This window comes from Mytilus californianus, unplaced genomic scaffold (genome assembly GCF_021869535.1).
Source record: "Mytilus californianus isolate M0D057914Y unplaced genomic scaffold, xbMytCali1.0.p SCAF_26, whole genome shotgun sequence".
In the NCBI taxonomy this organism is placed as follows: Eukaryota; Metazoa; Mollusca; class Bivalvia; order Mytilida; family Mytilidae; genus Mytilus; species Mytilus californianus.
Window position 1 is genome coordinate 1,880,241 of NW_026262675.1, and position 17,088 is coordinate 1,897,328.

The 17,088-nt window shown below is 31.5% G+C and overlaps 1 long non-coding RNA gene across 1 annotated transcript; it reads right to left on the reverse strand.

Moving 5' to 3' along the window:
- Nucleotides 1-2,798: 2,798 nt before the first annotated feature.
- On the reverse strand, nt 2,799-9,544 carry LOC127732608 (uncharacterized). The gene is made up of 4 exons (XR_007996344.1): nt 9,488-9,544; nt 6,302-6,386; nt 5,628-5,720; nt 2,799-4,163 (listed from the first exon to the last, which is right to left on the reverse strand). It is a non-coding gene; the product is annotated as an uncharacterized LOC127732608 (long non-coding RNA).
- Between the last annotated feature and the right edge of the window lie 7,544 nt (nt 9,545-17,088).

A 17,088-nucleotide genomic window follows, 5' to 3' on the forward strand; every position in this document is an offset into this window, starting at 1 on the left:
AGATTCTAGCTTGAAGTCCACCTGTTTCAATATCGAGGAAAATTTCAAAATATGAAGCGGACCTTCTAGTTTCGGTAGTATCCTTAATCTCAAATTCACTAGGATACATGATATGCAATCACTCACGGAACCGTTGGTTATTGAGTGACAGGACACCATACGTATATATGAAAATGAAGAACTTTGTAAGATGCTTTTTATTTTTGACTTGGAGAAGGTCCTGTTGGAATTCTTTTTCATATTAGTACAAAAACAAGTCGGCTGGTGAGGGTGAAGGGCACAATAAATACCTATTGGAATAACGACTGTCTGTAGAAATATCAATCAGCCAAACTCAGCAAATATGTTGTCAATCAAAAAGTCCAGCATTTTATGATATGATTTTGTTATATAGGATTTTACTGTTTATATGTTTACCTCTACATGCCACTGTCAACGCAATGCTAAACCATATTGTTTTTGGGATTCCGCAAACATTGATTCAGAGTTATACAACATAATGAACAAATGTTCTACAACTGTAGAAATGTGATATACATACTATTGTAGGCCAATTGTTTACCATTTGTCTATAATCAATTCATTATGTACAATTATTTCTGTTTCTGTGAACTGTTTGGTCCGAAATGTCGAAACTACTTTTTCACATTTTGGTTTTTTGCTGTTAAAATTGGCACACAACGTGATTTGAACAAGTCTTACACAAAGATGCCTTATTCGACATACGCCGTAAAATTGAAATAAACTGATTGTCCCAAGTCAGGAGCCTGTAATTTAGTGGTTGTCGTTTGCTGCTATATCATGTTTGTTTTTATTTGTTTTGTACATACATCAGGTCGTTAGTTTTCTCGTTTGAATTGTTTTACATTTGTCATTTCGGGGCCTTTTATAGCTTACTATGCGGTATTGGTTTTGTCCATTGTTGAATGCCGTACGGTGATCTATAATTGCTTGCATTCACCTCATTTGAACTCTGGTGGATAGTTGTCTCATTTGCAATCATACCACATCTCCTTATTTTTATATAGTTGTTAACTTCTATGCCTTTGGTCTCTGGTGGAGACTCTTTTTTTCCTTTCACTTCAATACAAAACTACACAAAATTAAGGATTGACACATGGGTAAAATGCCCGTAATTGCAAAAAAAAAAATGGGAAAATGACTTTCTTTAATATCGATTTCGTAATGTTGGTGAGGTCTTCAAATTTTTCCAAATCATCAAGACTTTTTCTACAATTTCAACATCGAAAACAAATGAGTCGAATCCTTAAAGATTGATTGTTGATTGTTGTTTGACTAACATCGAGTAGAGATATTTCATGCATATGTAGGGCGAGAACAAATTCAAAATACATCCAATTTGTATAGGTTTGTAATATTGGTTGTCTTGGATTAGATTGAAAATGTAGGGTGCAAAAAATAGGAATAAGGGAATCTTCTATAGGAAAGGAAAGTGTGCCTGGCAACAGGTCACCAACGCAACCGTCAAATAGTTGTTGCTAGGGTTTGTTCACATGCAGAGAGCGTGAAACTCGCCCTGTATGAAACATCTGCCATGTTAAGATATCCATAAGGGTAATCAGTTCCAGCTTCACACCGATTGGGTTTTTTTTTCTCAAGGCTAGTAAATATTTTGGAATTTCATAATCGAAGTATTGAGGACATGATTGTCTTAACGGCACATTCGTGGTTATCTTTGACACACATGTTACATAACTGTCAACAAAATCATGAAAATTAAAAGAAAAACAATTCTTGATTTTTTTACGATAACCAAAACTTAGTCCAATAGCTTCCTTGTAAGCAGAACACTATATAACAGAAATCATCATCGGATAGAAAAAAAGCAAGACCTATCATATCGTATCAATCGATAGATTAATGCTCCTCGTGTAAGCGCTGCTGGAATGTTGAAAGTTCGAAATGGGAAAATTTTAAATTTCAAATTATCACTTTAAAATAGTAGTGTATTTACCATTACAAGTTGTTAATTTTTATATGCAAATACAGATATGAAGCAGATTTAATTGTATCTGTGGTATTCCTTATTTCAAGTTTGATTGGATAGACATAATCTATATAGTAACCAAACTTTGAATGATTCAGTTAGTCGATACCCTCTTTGTTGTGTTGCGAGGTTGAAACATAACGCTAGTTTCTTTTTTCCGTCTTTAACACCTCATTCGTGAAGCCTGTTTCCTAAAAAATAAGGATCAAGAAGAGGAGCACAGGTTATTCCCATAGAAATGGCAATTGTTTGTTGAAAACACGTCCACCATAACGCTACAAATATGTTGTAAATAAAAAGATCCAGGATCTTAATGATGTCAGTCATTGATAACTTTTTGTTTGAATTAGAGCTATTTTTTACAGTTTGATTTATCCCTTCCTAAACAATAATTTGTATCTAAGTTGGCCATTTTTAATGAAACAAAACTGGACCAATTCCTTCAATCTGTCTTTAAGTTTAGAATGATCAAACGTGTGTAAAGGGTAGAGAAACAAGCGTTTTTTTACTGTATCACGCTTAGTGTATACATGCTATAAATGTGGATTATGTATAATTTGTTATATCCAATAAGTGTAGATAATGTTTTTGCATTAGTTCGTCTGACATTTTTAACAAACAAGTAAAAAATGAATAAATTTATACAAATTTTAAAAGTCCCTCTTTCATATCTAGAGTTTTATGTTTTATATAAATAAGAATTGTCGGGCGAAAATTTGTCTTTTGACAAACAATTTAGGTTGAATCTAAACTGAAATGGAAGTACAACTATCATAGAAACAACAGTTACTGAATTTTTAATTTTTTTTAAAGCAGATATAAAAAAGAAACACATCAGACATATATAATAAAAACGAAATGCTTGGACTTTCTATTTTGTTCTGCATTTTCAGATTTTATTTAAATAAATGATGCATAATTGCAATTCTGTTGATAATTTGCTGTTAAAACTCATATTATTTGATGATACCATCTCATTTGACGACATATTCATCTTTTTCTGTGATCCAATAGACTATTTGATGATAATAACCCTTTATGCACATGTGTCACTTTATCAAATGCATCTAGTGTAGATCTGGTAAGCACAATTATACTTTGTCGAATAGTTCTTTTTTGATATATCAGGTAATATAAAAGTAAGGAGGTGAGGTATGATTGCCAATGAGACAACTATCCACCAGAGTTAAAATGAAATGGATGTAAGCAATTAAAGGTAACAGTACGGCCTTCAGCAATGAGAAAACCCATACCGTATAGTCGTCTATAAAAGGCCTCGACATGAAACATGTGAAACAATTCAAACGAGAAAACCAACGGCATAATTTATTTTCGATAAACAAATATGACAGACATGAACCACTGAACTACAAGCTCCTGACTTGGGACATAAAGAATGTGGGTGGATTAAATATGTTTTTGGGCGCTGAACCCTTCCCTTACCTGGGAAAATGATGTAACAGCACAACATAAGAACAAACTGTAAAAATTAGTAGCAATTAGCTAAACTTAAAAGATGGGTACGAGGCACAAAAACAACTAGCATAAAACAATAGAAACAAAGCACCGAAATATATATAATAGCATCAGTGATGTAGATGTAGAAATATATATAATAGCATCAGTGATGTAGATGTAGAAATATATATAATAGCATCAGTGATGTAGATCTAGATGTAAATGTAGAAATATATATAATAGCATCAGTGATGTAGATCAAAATATGTAAATGTTGTTACAAATACAAATGGAACTGAATCATTGAATTATAAGCGAAGTATGACAACACATAATATAAAAACAATGAAATATGGTAATTGAACTATGAATTATGAATCTTATCAGCTATACAAAGGCATTTACATAAGTTGGTAAGCTCTTAAATGTCACGAACAAACAATAAATAGTATAAGTTTATAACAAGAAGGTTTTTTTTTCTATAAAAAGGTTTTATATATGTCTTTCTTACATCAAAATATTTATCACATTCCAAAAATACAATGGTATTCATCTCAATAAGAAAGACTATGCAATAACTAAATTATTGAATCACACAAAGCTCACTAAAAACCCTAACTTTCTAGCTAGTTCTGATTCTTGAACATTTTTTTTTTCAAATTCCATTACTATGCATCCGACCAGCGTTCGTTGCGATCTGTGAAAAAAGAAAATAAGAAATAAAACTACATGTTATTTATTTGAAAAAAAAATGCTTAAACTACATTACTGTCCTACAAAATATTTGCTTGTTTTTTTTTCTTTTTCAAAATTCCACCAAGAGTTAGTCAGGAAGAAGATCGCAAACGTATACAACTGTATAATTATATACTAGTACGTGGAATTAGCTAAAAATCCGCAGATGAGGCAAACAAGTGCAGACAATAGACTTTAATATTTCTTGGGTTTTAAAGACTGTTATCGTGTAAAATATATCAACCATAACTTAAAATAACACTTTATAAATTTCTTGCGCTCGATGCGCTTTTCTGGTTTTACCTTCACCTTCAATACTCAAACCTAAACACTTGAAAGCCAGGGATGGATAAATACGTAAAACCTTTAGGAGCTATATGACCATAACAAACGTGAACTCATCTTTGTATAGCTTCTTTCGAAAACACAATGTCTTCCTTAAAATCAAGACTAAAATGTTTTTTTTTTACTGCATTGACAATCAATTTACCAGGACATTGCACAATATCTGTGTATGATGTTGTTATACGAAATCTTCTTTGAATAACAGTTACCGAGAACAAATTAAAGGTAGAATGCATCTTCATATAATGAAATTAACTATTAACAAGCAAAAGTGAAATGACTTGCAGCACTTCACTGCCTATATGCAATAAGTGTATTTTTGATTTTTATCGCAACGAAAGGAAAATCATCAACTGCAACTAGATCTGATGACGCCGCCGAATTTATCGAAAAGACCAGTTCATTTAATAGGAAAGATTCATTTAGTTTTGTAAAGTCACCGTGAGTGCATCCTATAAAGTGTAGAACAATCATTAGCATCAAAGGCGACACATTGCCCCGGTTATTTATCCTATTTTTTCCCAGATAATATGTGTCATGTTTACATGGTCAATTACTTGTACGACCATTAAACACAAATGTTCGTTCAATGGTACACTAATATAATAATGCACTTGATCGGTTTATATAAAAACACGTATCATAAACAAGAACATTCATATGTTGAGAATAACACATCGTTAAAAATTTTAAAGGGAATGAACAAAAATTTATGGGGAGTTGCTATTTGGCATTATGCAAATCTTAAGCTTCGTCTTTATCATTAGCACACAAACGCTTAATCGTCTTTCGATACAAAGTCTATCGTACAACAATTTGCTAAAATTTCACTTTAGCCAATGATAATCGCTCTTCAGCTTTTCAATCGTGTTTCGAAGTTCAATGGAGCGTTGAAGTTAAAATCTAACAAATATATGCGTATAAATTCTGATATTGATTGTATTCTAAAAAATGTGCGTGTCAATCTTGAAATTAAATAAGGTGAAGGCTTATCTAAGGGTAGTGCTGTTGCTGTGTCAGAAACGTAGGAGCAATTATTTTCTTACACTAGACTGTATCAATATTTGTATTAATAGCTTACCTCCGGCGTCCTTGTAGTAGTTCCCTCCACCATAGTAGTTATATGATCTGTAAGAAGGGTAGTAACTCCGTCGGTAATATGGTCTACGGTAAACTGAAATAATAATCATACTCTATAGTCCTGGAGAGTTATTATTTTTAAAGTAATGATATCTGTGTAATAATCTAAGTCAGGAGTCGTAATTCAGTGGTTGTCGTTTGTTGTCTGTCATATTTGTTTTTAGTTTATTGTTTTGACATAAATCAGGATATGAATATAATACAATTTTATGGTTCCACTGATCGAGTTTAAAAGGTGGAGGTAGAGATCTAAAAGAAAAGTTTAATCCTGCCTTATATACATGCGCATACGTGGTTGTATAATGTCATATCATAATGTTGGTGTTTTTTCTTGAAGAGAGTGTTGTTACTGGCAGACCTTTTTTCTTCTGTATGATTTATTCAAAACATTTCTAAAGCTTGACATATGGTATAGACACTCGTCTTTTGAAAGAGACTTTTCTTCTATATCTATTGATGTCTTTGGATGTTTGAGTCTTTGGATGGTTGTGTCTTTGGATTTTTGTGTCTTTGGATGTTTGTGTCTTTGGGTTGCTGTCTTATTGACGTTTCTCCGTATTTTGTTATATTCAACCATACAAACTTTTTATATCAGAAGTTCCTAAAATTACTTACAAAAAAATCTTGCATATCCACTTGCTACAAGAGTAAACAGAATCAAAATAATGGCCAGTCGCATTTTGCTGATAATTTTGACTGTCTGAAATTAAAGGAACATTTTAATTAATTTTAGAGGTTACGCATCTTGGATTTCTTGATATACTAGGATGTTATAAATGGTCGGATTTCAATAGACTATTGAGTTGATAATGATTTAAAAGAAAAAACTATAATCACATGACAAAACCAAAACTACAGAAACAATGCATGCTTTTATTGCTGTTGCACATCCCAAAGTCACAGTGAGGCCTTCAGTAAAAGCTCAAACTTCACAGCTTTTTCAAGACGGCCCTAGCCCAGGTTGAGCAGAATTCTTTGATCAATGCTGATCATCATACACCTGTGTCTAAGAACACAGCTGGGAGTAACATCAACAAATTACACAGCATTATGGACAAAGACATATAATGCATGATAAAGAAATGTTGTCTTCGCAAAGTTTTTGGTCGAGGCACATACATACTTCCATTAGTATTTGATCTTAGAGAATAATTATTTTGATGAAATGATTTAAAAATGTCACAGAAAAAATTGGAGCATAACTTTTATTGATTTATACATAAGTACTTCTCTATCATATTCAATTTTATTCTTCAATATAGCCAACTGAGTTGTTAAAACAGTTAAAAAGGCGAAAATCATATTTTGCATTAAGAACAATTCTTGCAGCTTTGATTATTGATTCTGCAATTTATCTTTGAGTTTTTCTTTTTTTTTTCTTTTTTCGTATTGCTTTTTAATTATATGAAGATAAAAGATTACGCACATAAACTCAAAATATTTTAAAAGTTCCTTCAAAGAGCTAACTAATATTCTGAAATTCACTGCATCTACAATGCCACCCTACCTGCCACCCTGATCCGTTGTGAGTGGTATTAAAATAGAAATAGCAAAATTAAAATAAAATAGATAAATATTTATGCTCAGAATTATATATCATAATAAATATAAATAGGAAGTCTTTACCTTCATCTTGTCCTGTGAATATTAAACCGCAACACAGCAACTCTTACTTATAACCATTTACATTTATGCCATACTAAATTTAGAATCATGTCAGTGAACTATACTATTTTTAGTCAGATGGATAATCTAATTCTAGTTACTTTTTGGTAGTAAAGTATGACCAATATAGAAACCTATAAATTTATCATTAGAGACGCCAGAATAAAGAACAATCATTGCACTTAACAAAACATAAGCCAATTAAGTAGTGACACCTGACACCTAAAATAACAAAAATTTTGGGCAGTAGTCTGCAAAAACATCATAAAATTAATAAAATGTCAACTTTTGTGAATAAAGACTAGATCATTATAACTTCCAAGTAGTTTATATAATGGCTTTTAACATAAAATACATAAATTTCAATTCTTTAACAACTTAAAGTATGACAGTTACAGTAGTAAATGCTGCAGGCTATAGTATATAAAATGGTACTGGATAAATGTTCACTTGAGCCCTCAAAGTCAAGGTGCAAAAGGACAAAAATAGGGATTCAAACAATCATAAGCCAGGTACAAACAGACAAAAATTGGAGTGCAAACAATTAAAGGCAATGTACAAACAGACAAAAATGGGAGTGCAAACAATTAAAGGTAATGTACAAAAAGACAAAAATGGGAGTGCAAACAATTAAAGCGATGTACAAACAAACAAAAATGGGAATGCAAACAATTAAAGGCAATGTACAAATAGACAAAAATGGGAGTGCAAACAATTAAAGGCAATATACAAACAGACAAAAATGGGATTACAAAAGATAAAGGCAATGTACAAACAGACAAAAATGGGAGTACAAAAATAAAAGGCAATATACAAACAGACAAAAATGGGAGTACAAAAGATAAAGGCAGTGTACAAACAGACAAAAATGGGAGTACAAAAATTAAAGGCAAGGTACAAACAGACAAAAATGGAAATACAAACAATTAAAGGCCAAGTACAAATAGACAAAAATTAGAAAACAAACAACTGAAGGCCAGGTACAAACAGACAAAAATGAGAATACAAATAATTAAAGTCCAGGTACAAACAATCATAAGCAAAGAAACACAAAGACAAAAAAAGGCGAACAAACAATCATATGCCAGGTACAAATAAGCAAAAATAGGAGTATTACAGTCATAGGCTAGGTACAAACAATCATAAAAAAAGAAGAAGAAAAAAACAGACATACATTGGAGTACATGCAATCACAGCCAGGTACACACAGGCAACAATAGTATAAAAACAATCATAAGCAAGGAACAAGCAATCATAGCCAGGTACAAACAGACAAAAATGGGAGTACAAACAGTGAAAATGGCATAAACTCCAAACGTAATGAGATCATATGGATCGACAGGGTGCGCATCACCTACTATGGATGCATTACCCGTCCATTCAATAAAATTCAAAGACTGATCCAGTACATGAAGCAAGATCCATAACACAACAAAACCAGTAACAGTATAAGATATATTACAGAATAAGTGCATCATCAGTGAGTTGAGAAACTGGGACAATTTAAAGATCAAACAATTCATGGAACTTGCGAAGTGAACATTTGAGTCTTGCTTTCTCATATCCTTGCTAGAGCAGTAATTCTATTTAAAAGTTTACATCTGAATCCATTGTTTGCTTTTACTAGTAATATGTACAACATGTAGAAATGACTATGATGCATTTCTTACTTAATCAAAAGAAGTTTCGAAAGAGTGTTTTACCATCGATTTATCGAAGAGAATCAGTTCTAAAGATTTAATTTTGCATCGCTCAACATTTTCTCAAGCGTCATTTTTTTTTGGAACATATAAATGTGGATGCATTACATTTTGATACATTCTGAAATATGACGTGACTCGGACAAGCATATTGTAACAGTATTCAAATTTGCAACAAATTATCCAATGTATATAACAAAACATCAAACAAATAAACAAACAAACTAACTAGCAAATAAGCAAACAATAACCCCCCAAAAAATCAAAAACAATGAATAAAACAAATATTTTTAAAAAGTCATTGTAACAATTCTGCTTAAAATGAGAAAAAGCAATGTATTGTGTAAATGTTTATATGGACAAAAGAAAATAATCATACAAACAAAAAATGTAGATTGTGTAGATTACATTTATGAACAAATGGAAACACATTTACCTGCCTTTTGTCCAGTGAATATCAGTGGAAAGTAAAAGCAATTTTTTATACATTTTTATACAAGACATGGAGGAAGTATGCATAATAAATAAATATAAATGTCAGATTGTGATACTACAATCATCGATTTTATCTGTACATAAAAAAAAGAATGTAAAAACCTACACCAAACAACAGTGTTTTTACTTTTTGTCGATGTGTATAGGAGTAAGTGTTTAATGTTAACACATAAGTGGCTAATTGTAATATTGAGCACTTGACCATCACTATTGAATCGTCATGAAAACAACAAAAACGCATAAAAAATCGTGTAAAAATCATCAGTTTTTTGTCAAGCTATAATATAAAAGACATCTCTCTAATTAGGTCAGCATGTTTTTCTTGTAAGACATTAGATCAAACAATAAATTTAGGCTATCTTGCAATATTTTGTAGACAACTTCTTAACTAATCAAAGTACTGAAGTACTGAACATCGGATGACCGCAAGTTCTGGTGGATAGTCACAGGCACTTGTCTCAGAAAAAATAAAATATCTCTATACCTGAAAGTTAGATTAAGGTACATAGATATATTTTTTTCTGAGACAAGTTCCTGTGTGGAGGATGAATAAATGACAGAGAATTCAACCTCATCGTAATAATTATTATATTGTAGTGATATAATCATGGGACAATCAGTTGTTATCAGTATAATCTGGTTTGTTGTTATATATTATATTAATATTTGTACAACAGTTATATATATAGCAGATCATCTTAATAACTCTACCATCAAATTTTATTTTATTTCAAAATTTATGCCATCATTCTATTCTACTATTCTAATGATAGTGCAGTGCAAGTGCATGGTGGACACTCTTCTGTAATAATTCGTTTTTCTAATAGGTTTGATTTGAGTAGGCATTCACATTTCTCCCGCTGATGAAATTAACAAGCGATAAGAGATATTCATCCGCAAACACAATTTTTCGGTACGTGTGCATAGATATTAATGTTTTTTTACTTATATATATATATATATATATATATATATATATTTCTCACGACAAAACATTTTCATATTATTCATTTATGTTCTTAAAAAATATTATCATGAGTATTCATTGAGGAAATGAATTTATAACAAGCGATACGGAATGTTTTTTTGCACTCGATAATATCCGCGTATTTATACGAAATACGTTCGGTTATCAGTCAAAAACGCAAGTCACGTGGGTAGAAACGTCTGCGGCAACATAACACCGGAATGCCCTCATGGTCATCCGCTGTAAAAATCATCTGGCTATTAAGTTTGAGTACAGTTATTAACTCCCAACAGCAAACAAGAAACCTTAACACATCCAATAAGAAACTCTACTTTAAATCTTATTACTAATACGATATAAATACTAAAAACTAAATAAAATATAATGCTTTTCGAAAACGTCGTCGTCGTTGTTTTGACATAAGTTCTATATCAAAATACTTGATGTGAAAACTGAAATTGCAAATTTCCGTAGGTCCATATCCATTTATATCGAAGATAAGCTCGTATACATAGACCATGTCTCAACAACGACTGAAATAAAAGCTTCTACTGAACATCATAAAATTCCCACTATGTATATCAGCGTCCAAATTTACATTTGGAATCTTCCACGTGCATTTTGATACCTGCACCCAGTAAATTTTCAACTACAAATATACCTATATTTTGGCCTTGCACAAGGTCGTGTTTTTCTCTGATTGTAAATGACGTCTTTACGCTATATCCACTGGATGTTGGATGTGTACTGATTTATATTTTAGTCTTATATACATATTTATTTTAATAGTTGTAAGCTTTGAACCAGCTTTCAGTAACTGCGAGTTATCTCAGATCTGTACTTTGCGTCTTTTTTTAAGTAGTTGTTTTGCCTTGTATCGATCTGATGAGTTAAGCCTTTTTCAACTGAATTTTATAGTTTGATCTTATATCCCAGGTTAAGGAAGGGATGTGCGCCAGCAAACATATTTAACCCCGCCACATTCTGTATGTCCCTGTCCTAAGTCAGGAGTCTGTAATTCAGAGGTTGTCGTTTGTTGCTGTATACCGTATTTGTTTTTCGTTTATGGTTTTGTTCATAAATCAGGCTGATAGTTTTCTCGTTTTAATGGTTTTACATTTGTCATTTACGGGCCTTTCATAGCTTACTATGCGGTATGGGTATTGGTCATTGTTGAAGGTCGTACAGTGACCTATGGTTATTAACTTCTACGTCATTTGGTCTCTGGTGGAGAGTTGTCTCATTGGTAATCGTAACAGTAAATTCGGTCCGGTAGTAAAATGTGTCCACCGTGACCATAACTTTACTAAGTCCATAGCTAGTAAAATATATCTGTATTCTCATTTTTTTCTATGAAAAAAGTCCCTTTCAAATGACATTCTTTAAATTAGTCAATATCAAAATAAAGAAAGGAACATTTATAATTATGTAAGTCATAAAAGTCTGTGATGTCAATTTTCCTACGAAAAAAAGTCAGTTTAATCTTAAAAACAATTATCTTCCATTGTGTACATGTAAAAGATTCTTTCATTACAAATTTTCTTATCAAAATAAAGGACATGGACGTTTTTACCCAGGAATATTAATGACCTGGACTTGAATTCCTAGGAAAATCTGAGCACATGAATTTTATTAAAAGATTAATGCACAACTGTTAAACAATATTAAAACATACGAACTAAACATTCAATTGTTTACATGTAAATGATGTCTTTCATTTTACACATGTTCCGAGTGAAATAAAAGACATGGACGTTTTTGCCTAGGAATATTGATGACATGGACACGGATTCCTAGGAAAATTAGTCTGGGTACATAAACTGCTGACATCGGACTAAATGCAGTAACTGCTAGTAGTCTGTTGTTATTTATGTATTATTGTCATTTTGTTTATTTTCTTTTGTTTCCTATTCTGACATCGGACTCGGACTTCTCATATACTGAGTTTTACTGTGCGTACTGTTGTGCGTTTGTTTTTACTACATTGGCTAGAGGTATAGGGGGAGGTTTGAGATCTCAAAAAACATGTTTAACCCCGCCGCATTTTTGCGCCTGTTCCAAGTCAGGAGCCTCTGGCCTTTGTTAGTCTTGTATCATTTTTAATTTTAGTTTCCTGTGTATAATTTGGAGTTTAGTATGACGTCCATTATCACTGAACTAGTATACATATTTGTTTAGGGGCCAGCTGAAGGACGCCTCCGGGTGCGGGAGTTTCTCGCTGCATTGAAGACCCATTGGTGGCCTTCGGCTGTTGTCTGCTCTATGGTCGGGTCGTTGTCTCTTTAACACATTCCCCATTTCCATTCTCAATTTTAATAAATTATGTTACCATGAACTTTTTATACATGTAATATTTGTCCGCCCGGACACATTTTACCAGGACTAGTATATATCTTACATGTGTAAATCATACCATATCTTCTTATTCTTAAGATAAAATTATACCAACTACAAATATACCAATGAAATGTATCCACGTGAACCTGCTCTTACTTATTCCAACTTTAAAATTGATTTTTGTTTTTGTTTTTTTTTTTTTTTGTAAGACCTTAATATTTGAATTTCTCATCATAATCTTCATACCGAAATACATGTTTAGCGGAACTATCATTTAAAATTGTATTTTTTTTTTATTAAAATTGATCATAATAATTATCGTATCGAGTTGGTACCACGAATTAGATAAGACAAGACAACATATTTACTGTCTAAAAGGTACATCTCAACAAGATCAAAACGGCAATCCTCATCGACTGAAAGAGGTATCCTTTGATTTTCATTATGACCGATGTATACTATTTGAAAGAATGCTGTTTTTTTTATTATACAAAATGAATGCAAAAGAGAGGCGACGATACCAAAGGGACATTCAAACTCATAAGTCGAAAATAAACTGACAATGTCATGCCAAAAGACGAACAACAGTATACAAAACACAACATAGAAAACATAATACTGAGCAACACGAACCCCTAAAAAACCGAGGTAATCTCAGGTGCTCCGTAAAAGTAAGCAGATCCTGCTCCGCCAGTGACGATCACATTTTGCATGAAGCACGGAAGACATTTGATATACATGTACATGTAACACAGGAAAAAAAGGAAACCATAAAAAATGAATATATTTATCCATCATGTTATTTGTAATTTGTGGGATATAAATTTAAGTTGTTTAAAGTAACATCAAGGAAAAGGGAATACATTGCCAGAAAAAAATGGTAAAACTTAAAGACACAGCAATTTCCTAAAATACAAAAAATACCAATATGTCAAAGACTCTGCATGGTTACACAATTTTGATTTTTAAATTTTTTGTTTTGTTTGTCTTTTTAAAGAATTTTCGCTTTTAATACTTATCTGTGCCGCTATGAATAGGTCGCTAGAAATAACAGAAATAAAGAAACTTTCAAATTAAAACATCTTTCAAAATTATTCATATTTATATATATATTATTAGAAATTAAAACCGGGCGTCAAAGTTAAATGTGAAACTACTTTCGCTAGGTGCGACGTGAATCAGATGTGAATACAGAAAAAATCAGAAGATCTAGCTGTTAGAGTACATGCAATATAAGTATCTTTACTCGTGCAATAGAAGAAAAAAAAACATTTGACTAATCCACCCTTTACACTAATATTATTCATTCGTTCCTTTAATAGACAGTGTAAGTATTTGTCCAAATATGTTCATAAAAAAGGCCAACGTAAAGACACAAAGTACCAATCTCATAGTACTCGGAGTTACTAAAATATAATAATTTAAAATAATTATGTACCCAAGACTAAAATATCAAGTAGTACACATCCAATGGATTTGAGTAAAGATGTCATAAACAGTCCGAGAAAAACATGATCTTGTACATGCCAAAATATAAGTACCAATAGAATGTAAGATCGTAAATAATCATAGCTGTATAGCAAAAATATTTATTTATGTTTTAATCTACTGATAACAAAACCAATATGTGTACAGATAAAAACAATATTCAAAGATCTTTCTCAAAGATCTTATAACTGTGTTAAATTGATAACTTTAAGAATAATTTATTAATACTGTATTCCAAAAATAAACAGCTTATATGATACAAACATAATTATTTTATTATAATGAAAATGAATTTTATATATAATCGTTTATATGCAACAATAGTAAGAATTATTACAAAATATTACGTAGGTTACACAATGTATAGATATATAACTGTACATAAAATACAATATAATACAAAATACATAGTATCGTTTTCATATAACAGTGTGGACGAGACCATATTTTGGCGCTCAAGTCTCCCATTGACTGGGTTAAATTAGATGAACGTTCGTCTGTAACGCCCACTTATCACGTCGTGTTTATTATAGACATTTAAACTGTGGGGTCACCAAAGGTTCTCAACGCCTAAATCAAATAATTCTTCACAAAACTAGTACAGGAATAACCTTTGTGTTTCGATTAATATTGAATACTTCAACGTTCTTTACTTACGTTTTTGTTATGTTTTGATAAACAATTTTTATGATATCGCACGTTCTTTAAACATAAAAATTAATTTAACTAGCTTTAAAAGTTACAATGTATGTGTTGTGCAATTACAAAACATAGTCAAAATATAATTTCGTACGGTCTTTTTCGTACTTGCAAGATATTGGACAGTAAAAAGCTATTTGGACCATACCTTATGAAATTTTCATTGAATTCACGAAATACTAGTAGGTAAAATGTATAGTTTGGTGCATTTTTGGAAACTGGAACTTTTCTACTAACTACTATACTTGTGAAAAACCCTTGTAGCAGAATTATTATGCACCGACTATTCTTCTTTTCTGAGTGTGTGTGTGTGTTGTTTTTTTGTGAGAGGGTATTGGGTTTTTTTCTCATGCACATACATGAACATTACTTTTTTAATCTTAGTTTCGTATTTTTTTTCGTCCCTAATTTTGAATGTAAATCAATTAGTGTTTTCCTCTTTTTTCTAAAACAAAGTATTTGTTTCCTTTCCAATTTTTTCTTAGAATCAATTCATTTCTTTTTCAAAACGACCCAACTTACACAAACACCGTCATTGTTGACGGCAGTTTATATATCAACTTCGTCCTTTCAAAGATCGCAATGAAAATGTGCATAATATGATATATGTATCATGCAGGAAATTAATTTTTAAAATGTAGTCAAAATTTGCTCGAAGCGGAAAAAAGCAACAGCTTATTATGTATTGAAATTGAAATAATTGTTATAATTTACACAACGTTACTTTTTCCAATATAAACATTCAAAAATTATTGTTATTTTTTTCTTTATTTACAACATTTTTTTTCAAAGACCACATTGTAACTTCGAGATTAAGTACAACCATGAAAGCGCATTTCTTTTTCTTTCTTCTGCTGTTAGTTTACCTCAGTTATTTTGCGTCATGAATTGGTATTGATGTCATCTCGCATGTTTTTAAATATGAAGAAAGTGGGACCCGGTTGCATGTAAATGAGACACAAACAAACGACAAAAAAAATTAAAAAACGGGCAATATTCATTCTTCAACAATAAAATACGTTACAAGAAAATAAGTTTTGTAAGTAAAAGACCCGCATTTTTGAGATACAAGAATGACATATCGACGAGTACGCAATTTAGTTTATGACTAACTATCTTTGGTCAAAGAGACAAAAAGGATCACCCACACCCGTAACTCTTTCCCCTTTACATAAAAGCATTATACAAACAGAAAAGTCTTTTAATTAATTAGATATACATATAGATAAATACATAAATAGAGACAATTGAGTTGTGTAGTGCTGGAATATCCAAGGCAACTAATCATATGAGTTCTCTGTATGACTGAATGATTCAAACGATGATCCATGTGATAGATATCCAGTTAAACAAATGATCTTTTTTTCATCGTCCGGAACTCTTTTCACAAAAACGTTACGCACGCTGTTCCTACAACCCATAGGATTTAAAAAAGGATCTTCGACATTTCCTCCGCAAAACAAACAAAAAATGTTAGCAAACACTAACCACTATAAAAACAAATTCAGTATATATTTTCAATAATGTTCTTATAGCTCTTGGTCATATGCTTAGTAATATCTTGTATATTTGAGGATTAAAACAACAAAGCTATATGTGAAAAAACGGATGTCCAACGTTACATTTTTGAACAACTGTTTTAACTCTTATGTATAGTGATCCTATTTCTTATTCTCTGATCTTCCTGAAACTTGACGAGAACAACGACATGTGTCGGTTCTTTGTGACAATTAAGTCATTATTTTGTCAAATTTCATTTGACTCGGCGGCTGCATATTAAGCTGGAATAAGAAAATGTCCAACGACGTTTTTTGTTGACTCAACGACTGAAAGTGTATTTTATAAGTAGATATAGCAGAAAATGTCTAAAAATGGTAAGATAATAATAACATCTACCAATAGTACAAATATTTGCCTCATTGTTGGTGAGTTCAAATATTGTAGATTCTATAAAATCTTCTCTTTACAGTCGTTTTTCAAGCGGTAGTCATTTTGTCCAAGTTGATATTTCATTTGTCAAAGCAATTAATGCGGGTTTTTTACCTGATATT